Source organism: Leucoraja erinacea, chromosome 27 (genome assembly GCF_028641065.1).
Source record: "Leucoraja erinacea ecotype New England chromosome 27, Leri_hhj_1, whole genome shotgun sequence".
NCBI lineage: Eukaryota > Metazoa > Chordata > Chondrichthyes > Rajiformes > Rajidae > Leucoraja > Leucoraja erinaceus.
Window position 1 is genome coordinate 17,943,301 of NC_073403.1, and position 7,829 is coordinate 17,951,129.

Below are 7,829 nucleotides of genomic sequence, written 5' to 3' on the forward strand. Positions count from 1 at the left end.
TCAGCATGCTCTCTACTGTGCACCTGAAGACGTTTGAGAGATTACTCCTTGACATACCGACTCTCCGTAATCTTCTCAGGAAGTAGAGGCGCTGATGTGCTTTCTTTATAATTGCATCAGTGTTCTGGGATCAGGAGAGATCTTCAGAAATATGCACACCCAGGAATTTGAAGCTCTTGAATTTGAAGCATTCAAGTGTAAGTTAAAGACTTGCAACAGTATGCACCAGATTGCACAATTTCAAGATGAAAAATGCAAAAGCTCTGTACCATGGGAGGGGGAGGGCAACCACCTCGCACAACCACCCCCCCCCCCCCCACCCCCCCAACCCCCCCACCCCCGCCCCGCGCCCCCCTACGTTCCCTCGGGCTTTGTTTCTCACAATTTCTCATTCACAACTCTCACCCAATGTTGGCAGCCCTGCAAATATCACAACTATATTACAGTCATAAAAATTATTCTGCACAAGATTCAGAGCACGTTGTTAATTGTTACAGTATTTTCACAAAAATATGCAAATCTGCCGGTTGGCCCTCATCAGAGATCCAACTCACTGCTTGCGTTTAATTATTCTGATCAGTTGCTGATTTGCTTTAGACAGACTAGCTGCCTTAGTCAATAGCTCCCAATGATCAATGTAATGCCTCTGTTATTACCAGAATATACTGTTGGTTCCGTGTCATTAGTTATTTAGATATTTCATTTTTATAGTGAATACATTTTCAAAACTATGCAAATAAAATCTGTCTCAAGTAACCATGGTCAATTCTACGGATACATTTTTAATGCAATATGTTGTTAAGAGATATTCATTGTAATGGATTATGCATCTTAAGGCAAAATGGAATGTTAATGAAAGATACAGAGATCCCAATGCTGCAGAAAGCCTATAGACCAGAAAGTGTAGAAATGAAATTAAAGTGGAAATTAACAAGAGGGTATATGATAATATACTGGCAGGTAAAACTAAGGAAAGCCCCAAGATGTTTTATAAATACATAGAGTGAAAGAGTAAAGCGAGACACGTGTTGTCAAACAAAGGGATCTTTATGGGGTTAACACAGAACAGCTCTCAGAAGAACAACAAGGGGCAAAAGCGTTACCAGCAGTATATATACCCCAGGGAAGACCCGTGACCCACTCTTCCCGCCAAACCAAGTCACGTGACCCAACCCCCAGAGCCGAGGGTTCGTACCATGAGTAGCTAACCTCCAGGGGCCGCCACAAGAGGATCATAACATCATAAGATGCACAGAATATCTTGCCCAGAGTGGAGGAATCCAGGACCAGAGGTGAAGTGGAAAAGATTTAATAGGAATCTGAGGAAATCTTTACAGGAATTTTTCACACAAAGGGTAGTGAGTGTATGGAACAAGCTGCCAGAGGGGGTAGTTGAGACTAGGACTATCCCACTGTTTAAGAAACAGTTAGACAGGTACATGGATAGGACAGGTTTGGAGGGATATGGACCAAACGCAGGCAGGTGGGACTAGTGTTGCTGGGACATGTTGGCCGGTGTGGGCAAGTTGGGCCATAGGGCCTGTTTCCACACTGTATCAATATGTCTGTATGACTGTAAAAGAAAGAGATCATTGAGAGCCTGATATTGCCCTTTGGAGAGGAAAACATAAGTTATCTCTCAATTAGCATTTTGCATCTTTGTTGTAAGAGAAGTGGCACAAACATCGAAAATAAAGAGGAAAAGTGTGAAACACAGGGCAGCACAGTGTTGCAGCTGGTGGTGCTGCTGTACCAGAGATCAGGGTTTGATCCTGACCTCGGGTGCTGTCTGTGTAGTGTTTGCATGATCTCCCTATGCCTGCCTAGGTTTCCACCAGGTGGAACCGGTTCCCCCCCCCCCCCCCCCCCCCCCGCATCCCAAAGAACTGCGAGTTTGTAGGTAAATTGGTGTTAATGTTTAGTGGGTGGATGTGAAAGTCGAATAAGACAGAACTAATGTTAACAGCTGATCGATGGTTGGTGTGGACTCGATGGGCCGAAAGGCCTGTTACCATGCTATATCTCTAAACTAAACTAAACTAAAGCACTCTGTGATCCGCCACTATTATGTCCACTATTATATCTCTAAACTAAACGAGAATTAGATGTGATAAACATAAGGAGCAAAGAAGTATTGAAGTGTTTATGACTTTTTTAAAGTTTATTTTGCTATTTCCATTGAAATATAACACAGGTTCTTAAGAGAAGTAAAGGAGTAACGAGCAGAAATACTGATCATTATTCACTGGTTCACTTTAGCTACAGACTAAACGCAAGAGTATCGGAAAAATAGAATGCAATAGCTTTTTCGTTAAAAAGGGAGAGGAGGAAAGGCAAGATAACTGCAAAACACAAGGTGCTGGAAGAACTCAACGGGTCAGGCAGCATCTGTGCAGGAAATGGACAGGCGACATTTTAATTGGGACCCTTCTTCAGACAGATTTCAAGCATCTGCAGTTCCTCGTGTCTCCAGATAACTCTAAGCTGATGGCATACCATGATATATAGATACAAAATGCTGGAATAACTCAGCGGGACAAGCAGCATCTCTGGAGAGAAGGAATGGTTGACTTTTTGGGTCGAGAACCTTCTCATGGCATCCCATGCATGGTGGACAGATTATTGAGGATCAGTATAAATTATTGCCTAACAAGACCAGTGTTATGGTTATTAATTAACTGTATAATAGATTATTATATGATTGGTTGCACTGTGGACCTTGGGTCTTATTACACTTGTATTAAGGTTCATCATTTATTGAATTGTGAGAAAGAGTTTACCTTCCTGTTCTCCATCAAATTACCAGCACAGATCACTTATTTCTTCTACAATTGCCTCCAACCATTCAGAAATCATTATGTTATCACCCTGTGGTGCCTTGATTTTCATTTAAGCTGCCCCAGAAAATACAACATTCCCTGTGTAATTAATTCAAAGCTGCCTGAGGACTATGTCACCAAGAAAAGCAGGCTGACTGCTTTTACTGAAGGTCTAGATAACATGAAACTTGATATGCCACTTTGGAGATATTCAGGGTATTCATTTGATGTAATCACTTGCCACAGGCCAGTCTGATGAGCACAATGATTTGCTAAATGGAGTGGACAGAGGAGCTGCAGGAAGTAATTTTCAATGATGACTTCGATGAGTGAGTGGAGACACAAGAGATTGCAGATACTGGAATCTTGAGCAAAACACAAACTGCTGGAGGAACCCAATAGATCAGGAACATGCGTGGAGGGAAAGGAAAAGATGACCAGAAGACCGTAATACATAGTAGCAGAACCAGGCCATTTGGCCCATCGAGTCTGCTCTGCCATTCAATCATGGCTGATCTATGTTTCCCTCTCAACCCCATTATCCTGCCCTCTCGCCAGTTGGATATAGCTCTTAGGGCTAACGGAATCAAGGGATACGGGGAGAAAGCAAGAATGGGGTACTGATTCTGGATGATCAGCCATGATCATATTGAATGCCGGTGCTGCCAAGCACGGCTGAATGGCCTACTCCTGCACCTATTTTCTATGTTTCTATAACCCTTGATGCCCATACTAATCAACAATTTATCAATCTGTGCTTTAAAAATACCCAATGACTAGGCCCGCACAGCTGTCTGTGATAATGAATTCCACAGGTTTACCAACTATTGGTTAAAGAAATTCCTCCTCATCTCCATTCAGATCGCAAGTCATTTTATTCTGAGGCTGAGCCCTCTGGTCCTAGAATCTCCCACCACAGGAAACATCCTCTCCACATACACTCTATCTAAGTTATTTCAATTTTTGATTTATTCTATGACATTTATGGGTTTGAAGAAGGGTCCTGACCCAAAATTTTAGGGTCACACACCAGGACATCTGAAATGTCCTCATCTTAGATTTCTATTTATGTGTTTTATGGAGGCTGTATGTAATAAATGGTATCCATGCAAATTTGGGGCAGGTTCCTGGAATTAACAATGGGATCGGAGGTAGTCTTAGATCATAATGAGATAAATGATCTAAGTGGCTAGAGTGGAGAAGCAAGATTATTGAACAATCAGCAGGTCAGTCGGCATATGTGGATAGAGAAACTGAGCTAATGATTTAGGTTCAAGACCCTTCTATCACTAAATGGGTGAAAGGGATTTTTTCTCTCTCTATTTTTATGTTCAGGCGTGACCAAAACATAACTCTATAGTTGGCAGTGCTTTTTCAGTGGATTAAAATAGTGCTGGTACACAGATAACAGTTCATATGTGCTGAAGATTAACACAAAATGCTGGAGTAGCTCAATGGGTCCGGCAGCATCTCTGGAGAAAATGGATAGGTAATGTTTCAGGTAAGCACATCTACAGTTCCTTTTGATTATATCTAGTTCATATGCGCTGTTGGCTGCTGTACATCAATCTCAATTTTAACTTTGTAGAGGTGCCAGTAAGGCGTATTAGCGTGTGGTCACAAAACATTGCCTGTTGGAAATATATAGAACTAATCATCATTGCCCAAAATCTAATCAGAATGAACAGATTGGTTGGCATGAGGCTATTAAGTTTTTATCTGTTTGGTTTACTTTGACATTACAGCGCTCAGCAATCAGGTTCTGTGATTGTGGACAAATTCAAATCAGCTCCTTTTGTTTATGCTTTATGGTTTAATAAACACTTTGTCTGTGTCAAGCATCTCCTAGCAATTTCAAGAACTTAGCAATTGTGATAAAGTTAACTTGCCCCAGTTAACTTTCCGACACTTCCCTACCATTCCTTGACCTCACTATCTCCATTGCAGGTGATAGACTTCTGACCGACATCCACTATAAAGCCACTGACTCCCATGGCTATCTGGACTACACTTCTTCCCACCCTGCTTCCTGTAAGGACTCCATCCCCTACTCCCAATTCCTCCGTCTACGCCGCATCTGCTCCACGGATGAGGCGTTCCATACCAGGACATCTGAAATGTCCTCATTATTCAGGGAACGGGGGTTCCCCTCCTCCACCATAGATGAGGCTCGCACCAGGGCCTCTTCCAAACCCTGCAACACTGCTCTCTCTCCCCATCCCCCCCACTCGCAACAAGGGCAGAGTTCTCCTAGTCCTCACCTTTCACCCCACCAGCCGTCACATACAACAAGTAATCCTCCGTCAGTTTCGCCACCTCCAACGTGACCCCACCACTCGCCACATCTTCCCATCTCCCCCCATATCTTTCTTCCACAAAGACCGCTCCCTCCATAACTCCCTTGTCAATTCTTCCCTTCCCACTCGTACCACCCCCTCCCCGGGCACTTTCTCTTGCAACCGCAAGAGATGCAACACTTGTCCCTTTACCTCCCCCCTCGACTCCGTTCAAGGACCCAAGCAGTCGTTCCAGGTGCGACAAAGGTTTACCTGCATCTCCTCCAACCTCATCTATTGCATCCGCTGCTCTAGATGTCAGCAGATCTATATCGGTGAGACCAAGCGGAGGTTGGGCGATCGTTTCACCGAACACCTCCGCTCGGTCCGCAATAACCAAGCTGGCTCAGCACTTCAACGTCCCCTCCCACTCCGTCTCCGACCTCTCTGTCCTGGGTCTCCTCCATGGCCACAGCGAGCAACACTGGAAATTGGAGGAACAGCACCTCATATTCCACTTGGGGAGTCTGCATCCTGGGGGCATGAACATTGAATTCTCCCAATTTTGTTAGTCCTTGCTGTCTCCTCCCCTTCCTCAATCCCCCTGCTGTCTCCTCCCATCCCCCAGCCTTCGGGCTCCTCCTGCTTTTTCCTTTCTTGTCCCCGCCCCCCCCCCCCCCCCCCCCCCCCCCACCCCCGATCAGTGTGAAGAAAGGTTTCGGCCCGAAACGTTGCCTATTTCCTTCGCTCCATAGATGCTGCTGCTGCAGCCGCTGAGTTTCTCCAGCTTTTTTGTGTACCTTAAATAACTTGCCCCAGTGTTTGGCTTAACATTAAAGACCAGGTACTGGTAGATGTTAACTTAACTCTTCTCCGTTGCGAAAGGTGCTAGTACATTTCACTGGTAGACAAAAAAGCTGGAGAAACTCAGCGGGTGAGGCAGCAAGATGCTGCCTCACCCGCTGCTATTCTCCTACTTTTTTGTCTACCTTTGATTTTTCCAGCATCTGCAGTTCTTTTTTAAACAGTATATTTCACTGCATGGTTTTGGCTTTTGACATTTCAGCGCCAAAGTCTATGGCTGGTGACTCTGTATACGTAGAGATGAGCTGTGTGTATGTTATTACAATTAAATGCTTGTTTGGCTACAGCAATATTAATCTATTATTTTCACCAATTATATCCTTTTGGTTTTCGTTTTCCGTAATGCGGAAAGATGGGATAGTTATATGGATGGGAACTGGATAGTTATATGGATGGGAAGGGAATGAAGGGTTATGGTCTGAGCACAGGTATATGGGACTAGGGGAGATTATGTGTTCGGCACGGACTAGAAGGGTCGAGATGGCCTGTTTCCGTGCTGTAATTGTTATATGGTTATATGGATAGATGATGTTTTGAATTGTGCCTCTTCTTCAGGTTCGGAAGAAGTGTCCCAACCTGAAACATCACCTATACATTTTTCCAGAGAAGCTGAGTTACTCCAGCACTTTGTCTTTTTCTGTCAACTAGCATCTGCAGTTCCTTTTGTCTCCAAGAATTAAGGTCACTTTGCATGTTAAAGGTGCCAAATAAACACATCATTAGCATTGCTTTCATGGTTGCAATCACAATAACATAGTCTAAACTTAAACTTTGTAATACCTGTAGCTCAGAGTAAATATATTTGCTTCAACATTAATACCCTCCTTGGAGGAAGTGGGAGCTCCCAAATGATTCAACTAAGCAAGCCGAAAGGATAAACCATATCCATTTCCCTGACTGACTGACTGAATTAGAGTTGTTCTCATCTAATCTACTCAGGATGATATGAACTCAAACTGACCTGTTATGTTGAACAATCTCACTTCACCAATTAAATAATTTAGAGTCACCCATAGCTTAATGCATTAAAAGGAATAAAAATATCTTCTTTTTTGACATAAAATTACATTACTGACAGAAATTACATTACTTACATTACTCACATTAAAATATCCTCAGCTCTGACCAAGTAGAAAAAAAAATGATTTCATACAATCTGGGAAAAGAAATGTTCTTAAACATCATTTAGCATTAGTCTTCAGAAGCTAACTGCCTTTGAATAATAACAAAACCCTATCATTTTCCGACATAGTCTTATCTCTTAAATTGTGGTAAGGTCGGAATGTTTTTTTTTCTACATGAGAGATATTTCCTTTGTAGCTTGAGAGTATGCAGGAACAATATATTTACAGTATATTTCGATCTGCAGGGATAAATGGTGAAATTTAATTCTGGCCGAAATTCAAAATGGAAAAGTGACCTAGACAGACGGTTAAATCCGTTTTTTGATTCAATATCAGATTGCCTTCCTTTCGAGGTTAACTTTCACCCCCATTATGTTTAAAGCAATTTTCTCTCAAGCTGGTATATTATTGAGGGATTTGCTAATATACACACTTTCCTAAATGTGAAATTTCAAACTTTATGCAATGAATAATTCATCAGCCATCCAAAGAGACCTTGCCTGCTTCCTATGTCTGACTAAGTAAGTGAATTTATTTCTATAACTTTGTAGCTTTTAAGAAACAAATTATGTGCTCTTGCAGGCAGAAGGTGGAGTGAAAATAATGACATTCCTCTCTGACAAATTACTTCAGAATGAGGATAAAAACACATGTATACTGGCATCTCTTCAATTTCATATCTTAAAAGAAATAATGCATCTCAACTAAAGCGCAAAGTGTTGGAAGAACTCAGTAGGTCAAAGCCA